The sequence below is a fragment of the Pteronotus mesoamericanus genome, unplaced genomic scaffold (assembly GCF_021234165.1).
Source record: "Pteronotus mesoamericanus isolate MK-2021 breed Mesoamerican mustached bat unplaced genomic scaffold, CSHL_Meso_final scaffold_651, whole genome shotgun sequence".
Lineage (NCBI taxonomy): Eukaryota > Metazoa > Chordata > Mammalia > Chiroptera > Mormoopidae > Pteronotus > Pteronotus mesoamericanus.
In genome coordinates this window covers 44,911,423-44,927,319 of record NW_026555325.1, presented here as the reverse complement: position 1 = coordinate 44,927,319, position 15,897 = coordinate 44,911,423, and the positions used below count along the sequence as shown (strand labels likewise).

Sequence of the window (15,897 nt, the reverse complement as noted above, 5' to 3'; positions counted from 1 at the left end):
TGGGAAAAAGGTGAAGGGATTAAAGAACATGCATAAAGGACCCGAGGACATGGACAATGGTGTGGGCATTGACTGTGAAAATGGGGGGCGGGCTGGGTGAAGAGGGGCAAAGGTGAAAAATTGGGAAACTGTAATAGCATAAACAATAAAAATAAAACATTAAATAAAAAATAAGCATTAATTTAAAAGAATTTAAAAAGGCAGAAGGTAAAATTAGAAATTTCCCAACATGGTAGAAATTTTTTAAAAGTTATTGAGGTATAACTTTATGAGATGATATATTTGAACAGGTCTTAAAAGATTTAATAACTGACCAGGAATTTGACAAAATTGGAAACTGATTGTTTTTAAGTCTAATAGGAATTTTTCTTTTTTGAAAAGGGACACTTTTACAACAAGCAACTGAGGACTTTTGTCCCTTAGCGCCTTTCCCCTTTCTAGGCTCCTTAAAATTGTCCAAACAATTGAAAAGTCTTGTGTCTTCTCTACAATTATTAGTAATTCTGTTTATGATTTATGTTTGTGATATATCTTTGTTTATGTATCATATGATATGTGGTATTAGTATATTGTAATATCTGTTTGACTTAAGGAAATTAAGCAGTTATATAAATTAAGAAATATAGCAGAACTTGAGTGATTTTTAGGATCATATTACTAGGAGAATTTTGACATTAAGCTAGCTTAGATTTGGTTTGGCTAAATAGACACATCTTTTAGAGTTATTACTGTTGAGTATGGTACTTTTGTTTTACCTAGGTTTACAAAATAAGCTCGTATTATCTGTAACAAAATTTGTCAAGAAAAGAGCTTGACTTTGAAATCTCACAGTTGTTAAAAACTAATAAATAGATACAGTGTTTGGCTCTGCCAGCACCAGATGGACAAATTCTTTCTGTTCTATAACAATATTTATGCAAATAATCAAGCTAAATTTATTGAAACTAGACTTACACAACAAATTAGTCTTAATCTGGTTATCTTTGATAAAAGTGAAGGTGATTTTAGAAAGAGAAATTGTGTTTTAATAGAAAATGTAATACACAGTTATGGAAATTAGATTCTAGTTTAGTTTTTAAAGTTTTGTTTTTCACCTATAAACTAGACAGGAGCCTGAATTTTTCTAGCTTTCTTAAACATTTGGCTATAGCTTCTGAACTGTTTCATTTTTCTCCCATCCTTTGCTTTGGAGTAATTGGGAATTAAAACTTTTTTTTCTGAGCCTTGCAACTACAAATTGCAGCTGAATGACTCGATATAAACTTCAGTGAAATTGTCACTGAAATAACTTAAATGTTTAAGTAATCTCAGCGGCCAATGCCCCGTAAATCCTGCAGAGTTTCCCAGAGCACCTGATGACATCATGGGCGACATTCAACCTTCAGATGGATAATCTGGCAGAAGGTCACTGCCTGCCTTCTCTTTATCTGAAGATAATCCAAGAAAGACTAGAAATCTTTTGACTTCCTGCTTTCAGAACACAGAAATGAGATTACAGTCCTTAAGTGAGATTGAACAGCTTACTTAACTGACTTATTTTCCAAGGTAAAATGGAAGGGAACAAAAGTTTTGCTACCCCAAAGCTCCCCTTTTGGGATATTGACTTTAAGCTCTTTATTAAGAAACAAGGCTCATAAAGAGCCTTTGACCAGCACCCCTTTCCTGCCCCTGGAGAATGCCTAGCAAGAATTGTCCTGCCACATTTGTTGCTCTTCCTCAACTACCTGTAACTCTCCATTCTCACTTCTGAAACATACTATCCCATTCTTCTTTTATTCCCCTTATCCAAAAACGTCTAATACACCCAATGTTGCCACACTATCTTTGGAATTGTCATTCTTTTGTGAATTCTCCTTGCACACTTATTAAAACTGTGATTTTTTTTTTCTGTTAATCTGCCTCTGTTAATTTGGTTATTGGTCTAGAATTTAGAAGGTAGAAGTAAAAATATTAATATTATTTAACCCCTGCATAGCTTTAAAAGGGGATACTTTAAGGTGTGAGAGGTGTGAGGCATTCTTATATTCTTTCTCTTTCTTTTGCTATAATCCTCAGTCACTGAGCAAGAATTGTGCTCATTAGTAGCATTCAGTTCATGGCATTAAAATGAAAACTCCAAGAAGACAAGAGTTCTATCTGTCTTGTTCTTTGCTATTTCTTTAGATACTAGCACAGTGCTTGTCATATGGTTGGTGATCAATAAATATCTTCATGTGGTATCTTTACCTGGTATTTTATTTTACACTTTCAAATTTTTCATATGAAATTTGTGAATAAACATAAATTTTATATTTTTATTTTAATGAAAATATATAAACTTTTTTAAATTTCTAAAAGAAAGTTTATATGTTAGTAATATTTTTATGACTCATACTAAAACTCTGGTCAAGTCTGCCTGCCAACCACTCTTGCTTTCGTAGCTGTGTCTTGTATCATAAACAAAGGTAAATAGATAATCACAAAACCACCAGAGTGAGTGAGCCATTTTTTTTTCAGAATTTCAAATCACATTGAACAATAGTTTTCCTGGTTTCTCTTAAAACAGAGTAGTAAAAACACGAGCATATATTTAATAAGAAATATAAAAATAAATATTTTTTTGTAAATTTTCTCTCCTATTTTAATAGTCTTTATTTATTTGTTTTTAATTAATTAACTAATTTTGGAGAGATGGGAGGGAGGGATAAAGAGAGGGACAGAAACACCTATGTGTGAGAGACACATCAGCAGGTTGCCTCTCACATGCCCCTCTAACTGGGGACTTGGCCTGCAACCCAGGCATGTTCCCTGACTGGGAATTGAACCAGTGACTCTTTGGTTCGCAAGCCAGTACTCAATCCACTGAGCCACACCAGCTAGGGCTAAAATAAATATTTTTAATTAAAAAAACTATTATCCAGGCTACTGGGATTATAATCAAGGAAAGAAGGAGGGTGGTGACTTGTTTCTTACACTCTGAAATTCTGGGCAAGATCACATTATTTGTCAGGCTCTTTGAGTGCTAGATCTATCATGAGATTAGCTCCCTGCCAAAGTCTAAAACAAGAGGAATGAGGATATGAGGATTGTCCTCTCTGAGGCCAAACTCCCTTAACATTCTTAATAAGAAAGATACTTTATGGTATAAGTAATTACCTCATCAAAACCAATACATAAATTAATATGGTAGTGGAGATGGGATTATAAATAGGTCTAAGTACTTGCAGTGTTCCAGGAAGGTTCAGAATGAAATATTGTGGTGTGAGGATAGACTTTTCATGCTAGTGTCTATCCTGGTCATACAGGTAAGCTTGAGGTTGAAAATATTTTTTCTCTGTGGGCCTATCAAATTATTTATTGTAATGATCTTAGAGTCACTGAGTCCCATTTTGGTTAAAAGAAGGACAGTCTTTTCTGGATGACTAGAGGGCTTATTGCTATATAAACTTGAAGTAAATAAAGACCCAACTTTCCTGTTTTATACCATACTATATTCACACAGACGGGCGTGATGCATTGTATATACATTAATTAGTACTACTAATAATAAATTAATAAAAATAGTGTTACAAAATAATTAAAATGAAAGGACCAGATAATTAAGAGCCTAAAACCAGTTTTAAGTATAGAAAATAAATTAAAGCACAACAAATAAAGCCTGGATGACTAGAGAATAACAAAATTTTTAGAAATATAAACTTCAAATCTCAACATTCCAATACAGAAGCAAGCAGGGTCCTGAAAGATGTGGAAACACTAGAAATCAAGATTATTCCTTTCCATTGCCTTCTGAGACTTGATGTCCTTTGAAACGGTATGTATGCAGATATCTGAAGAGAGAGATCATTTACTGTAACCCACCTGAGCACAGAATTGGTTAATCGCCCTCAGGGCTGGGAATGTTCATTTACTCTCAGCTATTTTGCTTCTCCTTCCCATGGCCTTTCCTCTCTTGGTGTTCGCCTACCCAAGGATTTATATATTTCTATAATAACCTCATCCATGCTTTAATAAAAAGGGATCCACTATAGTCTTTAAAATAATGTAATGAGACCATAATTACGCATGGTACAATTGTTAAGCTCAAGGATTCCAAAGTTGAATTTCATAATTGTAAGTTATTTAAACACCTTGTATACTATCATAGAGTTGGTACAAAAATCAAAGGAGTTCATTTAGTTAAAACTGTTAAACAACAGAATAGTTTTAGTTCATAATGGCTTTATCATTTTGTGGTCAATAAAACACTGCTTTCAGTAAAACTTGAATTTTAAAAGAATATGTGGTGAGCAAACAAGACAAATGCATTCTTCCTTATTGGGTGCATTTCACCTGGGATGAGAGATTGGGCAAATGTTAGAGGCTTTTCTCACCGCTGATCAAATTTCATCTCACTGGAGGTAAGCTTTTTCTATCTAGACTTCTTTCTCGTTGAAGTTCCCAGAAAGGATGAAAAAACAAGTTGGACAAGAAGGGCCTGTCTTGATGTTTAGTCCCACTAGAGTCGGGGAGAGACAAAAAGAAACAAGAGATTTTATCTCCTAGAAAACTCAAATCCACATTATTTTTTCACAGAAGAAGAAAAAGCACACAAAAAAGAAAATAAATAAATTTCTTGTGTGTGCTTTCTCTTCTGCAGCAAAATGGTGGTTTGAAGATTTATACTTAATGTTGCAAACCTTAACATGGTGCCAAGTGCTATCATAGTTTTCAGTTTACTTAGTCACATAATTCACATTAAAAAGAGTTGATATTTCTGCCTATAAGGAGTAAAGTAACCCTGCTCCAAAATGAAGTTTATTTATTTGTTTTCTTCATGAGAAAAACAAAATGGAGGCAAAAAGAAGCTCCCTCTGAGAGGGAAATTCTGAAGACATCTGTCACCAGTCATGCTTGGGACAGACAGCTAAGAGAGCTATATGTTAAAATTCCCACATCTTGCTAAAAATGGTCACCGCTTTTGTGAGAATGCCTATAGAAAAGAAAAATCAGAATATTTACAGGGATTGCTTTTAGTCTTACATAGGTATAATATTAACACTTAATGGTTATTGATTCTACAAAGCTTGTAGTGCAGTTAACAAGAAAAGACATCATTTTTTACTTCATGCACATTGACTCTGAAAGTTATATTATAAAAAAGGACAGCTTTGTTTTCTAAAAATAAGACTACCTGCTTTATTTATGTTCTGATAAAAGTGACCAAATAAAATAATATTTTAAGAACTTACTTTTTTAAAAATATCACCTTGATGTGAAACTGCTATTTTACTTTCCTTTAAAATAGATTTCAACATTTTTAAAATTAAACACTTTGGAAAGAACAAACAGTAAAAATAATTTTTGTCTAATTGTTGTTAGTGTTATACATTAAAATTTATTTTTAATTTAAATATTTAGAATCAAGAAGCAGTACAAAACATAAAATACCAAAATCCAGGTAATGATCATCTATAACTAATCAATGTTAACATTTCCATATTTTCCATGTACTTTTATAAAAGTATTTTATAAAAGTATATATGCTATATAGTATTTTAAATAAATATATAGTATTTATGTTGTATTCTTATATAAAATATTACAAATACATTTGAAGGTCATACTACTCTTTATAGCGTTTCCAAGTTGTATTCTGCCTCTTTTCTTTCCAGATCAACCAACTAACATAAACGTATGTCCTTTTAATATATATGTGTGTATATATATATATATCTTTACTTAATATATAGTATTATTTTTATGTATTGCCAAACTTAGATAAAAGACATTACTCTTGATTTTGCTTTTTTTTAAATTACTGATTTATTTTTTAGTTCTGGCCATGTTCATACATATTCATGAATACCTATTTTTTCAAATTGTATTCTACCAAGTGAATATACCACAATGTATTTATATATTCCATGTTGATTGATTTTTAAATTGTTTTCAATTTTAAATTCTTACAAAAATATTTCACTTGATATCATTGCATATACCTACTGGTATATAAATTCAGAGTGTACTTTTTCTTTTTTAAAGAATAATAGAGTTAGAATATCTGGGTTTTAGATTATAAATAATTTCAAAATTATGAGAAGTGATGGCCTCAGGAATTTGTTTTATTTCACTAAGAAGGACAATAAATACTATCATTATGAGAATGGGAACATATAAAAAGTAATATATCTTAAACAAAGAGGTAGTGTGGTATAATGGTTAAGACCATATGCTCAAAATTGAAACTATTCTAATTTGCATCTCACTATTATTTATTAGCTGTTTGAATTTGCACAGTGACTGAACCACTCATCTTCATCTTTAAATGAAAAAAACAATATTATTATGATGATTAAAAATATAACACAGAGTAATGCCTGGCATTAAGTAAGCCTTCAATAAACTAATTATTGTTATGTTTGTTATTTTTATTATTGTTTTTATGTATGTAGTTACATTATTCTTACTATGAGTCAGGGGGTGAGAATGACTCCAAAGATTTTGAACATTGGTGGTTATTCTCCAGGTCTTGTAGTCCAGTTTTCTCATCCAACATCAGGGTGTCTCCTAAATAGCTTCCATACAGCATCACTCTCCTTCCCTCATTATTTCTACAAAAGGACACACTCCTTATCTGAGAACAGCTCATCCAGTATTTTAAAACTATAATTGATAGTAAAGTTATCCTGATTTTAAGCTAAAAACCCGTGTCCCCAATATTTTCATTCACCTAAGTATTCTCTTGGGATCAAATTAGATTATGCTTACTTTCTCTTCCACATAACTATCTACTAAATGCTTTAAGATAATATATACTAGCCTCTCTCCACTCTTTCAGCTTCTGTTTCTTCCTAAAATTAAATATCCTGGATTGGTGCTCATGTCAGCAGCACAGACACTAAAATTGGAATGATACAAACAAAATGAGCATGGCCCCTGCACAAGGATGACATGCAAATTTGGAAAGCGTTTCATATTTTTCAAAACAAAGGCCATAAAAAGAGACCCAGAAGGACACTTTATAATACTCAAAGGAGGAATCCATGAAGAAGACATAAACATTGTAAACCTATATACACCCAACATAGGAGCAGCCAAATATATAAGGAAAATCTTGGAGGACTTCAAGAAAGATATAGATGACAACACACTGATAGTATAGGGGATTTTAACACCTCACCATCAAAAATGGATAGATCTTCCGAACAAAACATCAACAAGGTTATTGTGGAACTGAATGGCACATTAGCTCAAATGGACTGAACTGACATGTATAGAACTTTTCATACAAAAGAAGCAAAACATATATTATTTTCAAATGCACATGGAAATTTTTCAAAGATAGACCACATGATAGGACACAAAACAAGCCTCAACAAATTCAGAAAAATTGAAATCATAACAAGCATTTTCTCAGACCACAAGGGCTTGAAACTAGAAACCAACCTCAAGGAAAAAATTCAAAAACATTCACACTCATGGAGACTGAATAGCACGCTATTAAACAAAGAATGGGTCAATAACGGGATCAAAGAAGAAATCAAAAATTTCTGGAAACAAATGAAGATGAAAACACAACAGTCCAAAACCTATGGGACACAAGAAGGCAGTCCTAAGAGGAAAGTTCATAATAATATGGGCCTAACTAAAAAAGACAGAAATATTTCAATAAACAACCTAACCCTCCAGCTTCAAGAACTGGAAAAACAACAACAAGCAGAGCCCAGAGTGAGTAGAAGAAAAGAAATAATCAAGATCAGAGCAGAATTGAATGATATAGAGACTAAAAGAACAATTCAAAGGATCAACCAATCCAGAAGCTGGTTCTTTGAAAAGATAAACAAAATTGACAAGCCTTTAAGCTGACTTATCAAGAAAAAAAGGGAGGGGATCCAAATAAATAATATCAGAAATGAAAGGGGAGAAATAACTGATACCACAGAAATACAAAAGATTGTAAGAAATTACTATGAACAATTATATGCCAAGAAATTTTAAAACCTCGATGAAATGGACAAACTTCTAGAAAAATATAACCTTCCAACACTGAATGAAGAAGAAGCAGAAAGCCTGAACAGGCTGATAACAGCTGGGGAAATTGAAGCAGTAATCAAAAAATTCCCAGCACACAAAAGCCCTGGACTGGATGGTTTCACAGGAGAATTTTACAAAACATTTAAGGAAGAGCTAACCCCTGTCCTTCTCAGACTATTCCAAAAACTTCAAGCAGAGGGAAGACTCCCACACTCTTTTGATGAGGCCAGCATCATCCTATTCCCAAAACCAGATAAGGACACAACAAAGAAATAAAACTATAAGCCAACGTCACTGGTGAACATAGATGCTAAAATCCTCAACAAAATATTGGCAAACCACATCTGACAACACATTAAAAAGATCATCCACCATGATCAAGTGGGATTCATCCCAGTAATGCAAGGATGGTTCAATATTCACACATCAATAAATATATCACACAAACAAAAGGAAAGACAAAAACCACATACGTGATCATAACAATAGATGCAGAAAAAGCATTTGATAAGATCCAGCACACATTTATGATATAAACACTCAGCAAAGTGGGAATAAAAGAGGCATACCTCAATATAATAAAGGCCATATATGAAAAACCTATAGCCAATATCATATTCAATGGGCAAAAACTAAAATCTTTCCCATTAAGATCAGGAACAAGACAAGGATGTCTGCTTTCACCACTTCTATTCAACATTGTATTGGAAGTTATAGCCACAGCGCTCAGACAAGAAAAAAAATAAAAGACATCCAAATTGGAAAGGAGGAAGTAAAACTATCATTGTTTGAAGATGACATGATAATGTACATAGAAAATCCTATAGGCTCCATGAAAAAACTACTCAACCTAATAAGTGAATTTGGCAAAACAGCAGGATACAAAGTCAACATTCAGAAATCAAAGGTATTTTTGTACACCAGCAATGAAATAGAAGAAGAATAAATCAGAAAAAAAATACCATTTGATATAGCAACAAGAAAAATAAAGTATCAGGAATAAACATAACCAAGGAGGTTAAAGATCTATATGCAGAAAACTATACTACACTGAGTAAAGAAATTAAGGAAGATACAAATAAATGGAAGTATATACCGTGTTCATGGATTGGAAGAATGAACATCATCAAAATGTCCATACTACCCAAAGCAATTTATAGGTTCAATGCAATCTCTATTAAAATACCAATGATGTATTTCACAGACATAGAACAAACAACTAAAAAATTTATATGGAACTATAAGTGGCCCCAAATAGCTGCAGCAATTTTGAGAAAGAAGAACAAAGTAGGAGGGATCACAATACCTGATATCAAACTATATTACAAGGTCAGTATAATCAAAACAGTCTGATACTGGCATAGGAACAGACACATAGATCAATGAACAGAATAGAGAGCCCCCAAAATAAACTCATGTCTCTATGGTCAATTAATATTTGACAAAGGGTGCAGCATAAAATGGAGTAAAAATAGCCTCTTCAGCAAGTGGTGTTGGGAGAGCTGGACAGCTACATGCAAAAAATGAAATTTAACCAACTTACACCATACACAAAAATAAACTCAAGATGGATAAAAGACTTAAATATAAGTCACAACACCATAAAAGTCCCAGAGGAGAACATAGGCAGGAAACTCAGATATCCCAAGCAGCAACATTTTCACCGGTATGTCCCCTAGAGCAAGGGACATAAAGGAAAGAATTAACAAATGGGACTTCATCAAAATAAAAAGCTTTTATTCTGTATGGCTAAAGAAAACATCAGCAAAATGAAAAGGGGATCAATGGTATGGGAAAATATATTTACCAATGATACCTCAGACAAGGGTTTGATCTCCAAAATATATAAAGAACTCACACTACTCCACTCCAGGAAGACAAATAATCCAATTAAAAATGGGCAAAGGACCTGAGCAGATACTTTTCCAGGGAGGACATACACAGGGCCCATAGACATATGAAAGGATGATCAGCATCAGTAGCCATCAAAGATATGCAAATTAAAACCACAATGACATCATACCACTTTACAATGGTCAGAATGACCATCATAAACAGATCGACAAACAATGGGTGCTGGCAAGGCCGTGGAGAAAAGGGAACCCCAGCACACTGTTGGTGGGAATGCAGACTGGTGCAGCCACTGTGGAAAACCATTTGGAATTTCCTCAAAAAGCTAAAAATGGAACTGCCTTTTGACCCAGAGATTCCACTGCTGGGATTATACCCTAAGAATCCCAAAACACCAATTCGAAAGAACCTATGCACCCCAATGTTCATAGCTGCACAATTTACAATAGCCAAGTGCTGAAAGCAGCCTAAGTGCTCATCAGTAAATGAGTGGATCAGAAAACTATGGTACATTTACACAATGGAATACTTAGCAGCATCAAGAAAGAGCAAGCTACTACCATTCATAATAGCATGGATGGAACTGGAGAGCATTATTATAAGTGAAATAAGCCAGGAGGTGAAAGACCAATACCATATGATCTCACCTCTAAGTGGAACCTAATCAACAAAACAAACAAACAAGGAAAATATAACCAACAACGTTGAAAGAAAAAAAGAAACCAACAGAAATGAGAGGGAAGGAGGGAGGGGGTAACAGGGAAAGGAAGGGGAAGGGTCCAATCAGAAAACATGTATGAAGGAAACGTGGACAAAGTCAAAGTGGAGAAGAATTGAGGGCAGGAGGTAAGGGTGGGTGGGGCAGGGTAAAGTGGTGGCGTGTAATGGAGAAAAATGTATTTGAACAACAAAAATAATAAATAAATAAATAAATATCCTGAGTTGCTTCAACAATTTTTGATATATGTATTTAACACATCAAAATGTGTATGTTCTAACTAACATAGTTTTAATTCACTACTCTGCATTGACTTTGCTCTCCTAAAATTTGGTCCAGTTATGAAAGCACAATAATACACAGTACAGTGAGAATATTACTTCAATTATGCTAGATAATGCAGATCAATTATTGCGACCTAAGACTGTATAGTACTTTTTAAAACAGAATTGTTACTAACATGGGACTTACTTCACAGAGGTAGATCAATAAGAATCCCTATTCATCAATAAAAAGCGAAAGGGTTTACCTCTTTATTCACGTTTTAGAGATACAGGTATGCTTTCCTATTTTCACTGAAGGAGTAAGAAAAATAAACAAAATAAGAATTGGAAAAAATACATTAATGAAAGTAAATGTTCTAAGTAATCTCATGTGCTACCTAATAAAATATCTAATTCTAGAAATCCAGAAAGAAATAGGTAGGAATTCAGTTTGCTTTATTTTTCATCTTGGACATTACATATACATATACATAGATACACATACATATATATATGTATATGTATCAGTAAGTAGCAATAATTTATAGTCATGTGCCACACAACAATGTTTCAGTCAACAATGGACTACATACAGTGTATCATGGTTGTCCCATACAATTATAATGGACCGGAAAAATTCCTATCACCTAGTGTAGCCTTCATAACATCATAGTGCAACATGTTACTTATGTTTGTGGTGATGCTTGTGTATTCTACACTGGTGTACAGTAATGTCATAGGCCTTCACATCCACTCACTATTCATTCACTGACTCACCCACAGCAACTTCCAGTCCTGCAAGCTCCATTTATAGTAAGTGATATATGCCATAAACCATTTTTAATTTTTGTACCATATTTTTACTGTAACTTTTCTATGTTTAGATACACAAAAAATTTACTATTGTGTACATTACTCAGTACAGTACCGTGTTGTACATGTTTGTAGCCTAGGAATAATAGGCCACACCGCATAGCCTAGGTATGTAGTAGGCTATGTCATCTAGGTTGCATGATGTGCACACGATAAAATCGCCTAACGACACATTCCTCAGAACGTATCCCCATAGTTAAGTGACGTATGACTATGTTGTGAAATGCATTGCCTAAGTGCAGATGACACAAGGATTAACCTTCTCAATGTTTTTACTAGATATGTTTTGTTTGATAAAGGAAAATAACTTGCTCAAGGGATCCATCTGTCAAAAATGACAGAGTTCTGGGGAGAATCTCATGAGAGGGCTAAATAATCCTCAACCACGACCAGACCTTCACGCTTTCACCTGTTACCACTGTTTTTCAATAACCACTTTCATTTTAAAATTAGCAAGAACTATCTTACTAATAAGAAATACAGCCTGTGTTGGTGTGGCTCAGTGGATTGAGTGCCGCCTTGTGAACCAAAGGATCGCCAGTTAGATTCCCAGTCAGAGCACATGCCTGGGTTGCAGGCCAGGTTCCCCATTGGGGGTGTGCAGAAAGCAACCATACATTCATGCTTCTCTCCCTCTCTTTCTCCCTCCCTTCTACTCTCTCTAAAAATAAGTAAATAAAATATTTTTTAAAAAGAAGAAAAAGAAAACTTTTTAAAAAATAAGAAATATGACCTAGATAAACCAAAATAAATGGCCTAGATAAACATGATTCCAGTATTCAAATTTGTATGTATGTATTTGTTTTGATTTAACCTAATTTGAAAAGAACTTGTTTTCCTACTGATGGAATCAGCTTGCTTGTGACCAAAAAATTTCTGAAAACTCTGTATTTATAATGCTCAAGAAGAACTTACTTTAATTTGCAACATAATTCAAATCAACTATTGTTTAATTTGTTTTTACTGCTGTTTACCATCACTATGTTTCCTGAAAGCATCTCCCCTAAATTACTTCACATCCTGCAATAATGTGCATAGGCAGAAAAAGCAAGTAAAGTACCAGGGAGACAGCGGACCTGGGCCTAAGAGTCTAATTTAGTTCAGCGTCCAGTGTTAGATAATCTAATAAAATGGATGCAGTCAAGATAACAGATCTTCAAGGGAAAAAAGTGTATGGGTAAGGAGTATATTATTCACTTCTGCCTAAGTAATGCTTGATATTAGACCACTCCAAAAATCTACAGGGTTTTTATCAAGAAAGAATGTATTTTCAGTTGTCTTTCTGGGTTATCTGCGTGGGTGCTCCATTTCTTCTTTATTGTGATCCAGTGTGGGAAAATAACCCTTATGTGGGACATGAGAGAGAGTCATCTGGCAGAGAAAATGGAAATATGCTATAGAACCATAAAATTAATAAATTTCTCCCAAAGCTATAAAAATCTACTTAGCTGTTGCTTATTTTTTGAATCTGCTCATTCTGTTAGCTGAAGCTAGTAATGTAGCAAAGCCTGGTATCAATTTGGAAAGAAATAGACTCTCCTCACTAGTTACCAAGGAGGGGCCCAGAGGGAGGAACAACAAAGAGAACCAAACAAACAATAGAATCCAATACAAACAGGAGTAGAAAAAGAAGTAAAATATTTTCTTTCTCCCTGACATATATCTAATTGTCCCTGTTTCCTTATGAGGTAAATTACTTTTGGAAATATTTATTTAGAAATTAATAAAATTGAGATACTTAATGGTTAAAAAAAAAGGATCCAAATATAAATTAATCAGTCAGATACTCTGACTTCAAACTCATACTGTGTGTCAACTGTTATTAAAATGAGTATGACTCCAAATTTGGCTTAAAACAAGGCAACTGAACTGTAGCTGGCAGTATTTTGATTTATAACTACGTATGTCTTTTTGTTTGTTTCATTTATTTTTGTCCTTACTCTTTACCCTGGGCAGACAGAGTCATGAACAAAACAGAGCAGAGGCTTCATTTAACTAGCTGAATGGACGTTTCAACCCACAGGATAGACGATATTCCCAAAAGCTGTGACTTTAAACTTACAAGAACTCAGATCTTATGCAAGAACCTGTTTTTAGTACTAAGATCATGGCCAAACTGTATTACACACAAGCAGGCTGAATGAGCTCTCAGCAGGTAACAGTCAGGACAGAGGGGAGCAGGCAGGCCAGACGCCCTTCCCAAGTACTTCCAAGGGACGCGGTGCCTGGGAGAAGGAAAGGATTGAGGACTGAAGACATCTGAATTGCCTGGGTTTACCTGAAAGTGACCACATTTCAACTAGTAATTTAGTCAACAGGAAATGACCTAGAATAGGAAAGGTGGCATTTTTCACATCAGCAAAAATAGGGGTTCATGACTAAATTTCATTTTGTCAATGTTGAAATAAGTACAGAGGGAAGTTTGCAACCATGTTTGTATATGTCATAGCTATTGCACCAAGTTTCAAGGAGTACAATTCACTAAAGCCTAAATGCCATTTTTCGTTTTTTACACCTGAAATCAGAAAAGGTTCATTGTTTCCATTTGTTATCAGTATTCAGGAATTTCCTTTTGGAAAAGTTAATCACAAGCAGTACATAGTTTAGATTCTAGGTAAAAGGATGATGACCGAGACAAAGAATGAAGCTCAAGGATTCACTTTGTGTGCAAATTAATCAGTTGATTTAAGAAATAATAAAATATTTAATCTTCCACATTTTTTAGATAGAAATGAATGAAATGAGGGTTTGATGTAATAAAATTTAAATTTGTTTGGGATATTTATGAAAACTTCTATATAATTTGGTTTTTAATGTCTTTCTAATTTAATTGTTCTCTATCTTGCAATACTTTTCTCACTCATGATGCCATTGAGGAACCAACTTACCAGATTTGTCTCATTCGTATAGTTATCTGAACTTACTGAAACGTTCGCTGTATTTAAATTAATGAGATTCTTATTGGGTAAAATTAGGAAATGTTTCTTGATACACAGGGCAAGCAAAGAAAAAAAGACTATTTTTATTTCTTGTACAAGAAATAAACAAGCTCATAGTAAAAGTCTGGCATGTTATTCAAGTGGTGTGGCAGTTGGAATGAAAAAAAAATAATAGAAAATGATGATGAATGAAAAGTAGACTATTTAGTACTAACTGAGGACTTGAAATATCCAAATACTGATTAATACAAAGAAGTTTAAGATACAATGTCACACAGGCAAATTGTTGGTAAGAGAAAAAATTTAACCAAATAATCTACACTGAGTTATATACAACAGAATGGCAAACGAGTAATAAGTCCTCAAAAAGGTTTACTCTGGCCTCAGGGACAGAAAATCTGAGTTCACACAGAGAGTCCGTAAGTGAGTGAATGTCAGGCTGTCTTGGCTTAACAATAGTTTACCATAAGTTCCTAGTCCCCTTCATCACAAGAATACTCAAGGGTGTGTAAGTTACATGGGAACACATAGTGAAAAGTTTTCATTAATGCCAAATACAGCTTACATATGAAATCAATAATCTTTGGGAAAATAATTTCAGTTTAGCTGTGGCTCTTACACCCAGGGTTCTTTATAATAAAAAGAGATTTCTTAAATGATTTTTGGGGGAGAGGGGAGGTTATCACAAAGATACATGTTCTTGAATACTCAGGAAAAATTGAACTAAGTCTGAGGAAAGATTGTCACTATCGAGCTCAGACATGGCTCTCTCGTCTCTCCTGCTTTCAGTCTTGTTCTTTTATTCTTTTCCTATTTCCTCTCTCAAGGGTTATGCATTCTCTTTCATTTATTCTTTTCATCATTTTCTCTCAACCAGCTTTCGCCATATAATCATCTTGCACATAGCATTATGGCTGCCAGCCCTTTACCTCAGTTTTTTGGTTCAAAGCCTGGCATTTATACTATACTTTTATTCTGTAGAAAAAAAGAATTCTGATTGACTAAACTTACTTCTACCTGAGCAGAGTTTGTAGATTGGCCAAAATGTAACCGATATCCATTTCACTCCAAAAGCAAGCAACTTCTTAAAATAATCTGAGCAAAAAGGAAACACAAATGTTCTTGAGTTGCAGATGTGAGGTAATAATTATGTAGCAAAGTTTTGTTACTAATATGATAGGAAATCCAGATTGTGGGGGAGAAGGAAGCACAGAGGATTATTTGAGCATCTGACTCTGAAGTCAGGCAATAGGATTTG

The 15,897-nt window shown here is 33.9% G+C and overlaps 1 non-coding gene across 1 annotated transcript; it reads left to right on the top strand.

Moving 5' to 3' along the window:
* Nucleotides 1-6,835: 6,835 nt before the first annotated feature.
* Nucleotides 6,836-6,942, top strand: LOC129061994 (U6 spliceosomal RNA). Its single transcript, XR_008528238.1, has one exon. It is a non-coding gene; the product is annotated as a U6 spliceosomal RNA (small nuclear RNA).
* Nucleotides 6,943-15,897: the final 8,955 nt, after the last annotated feature.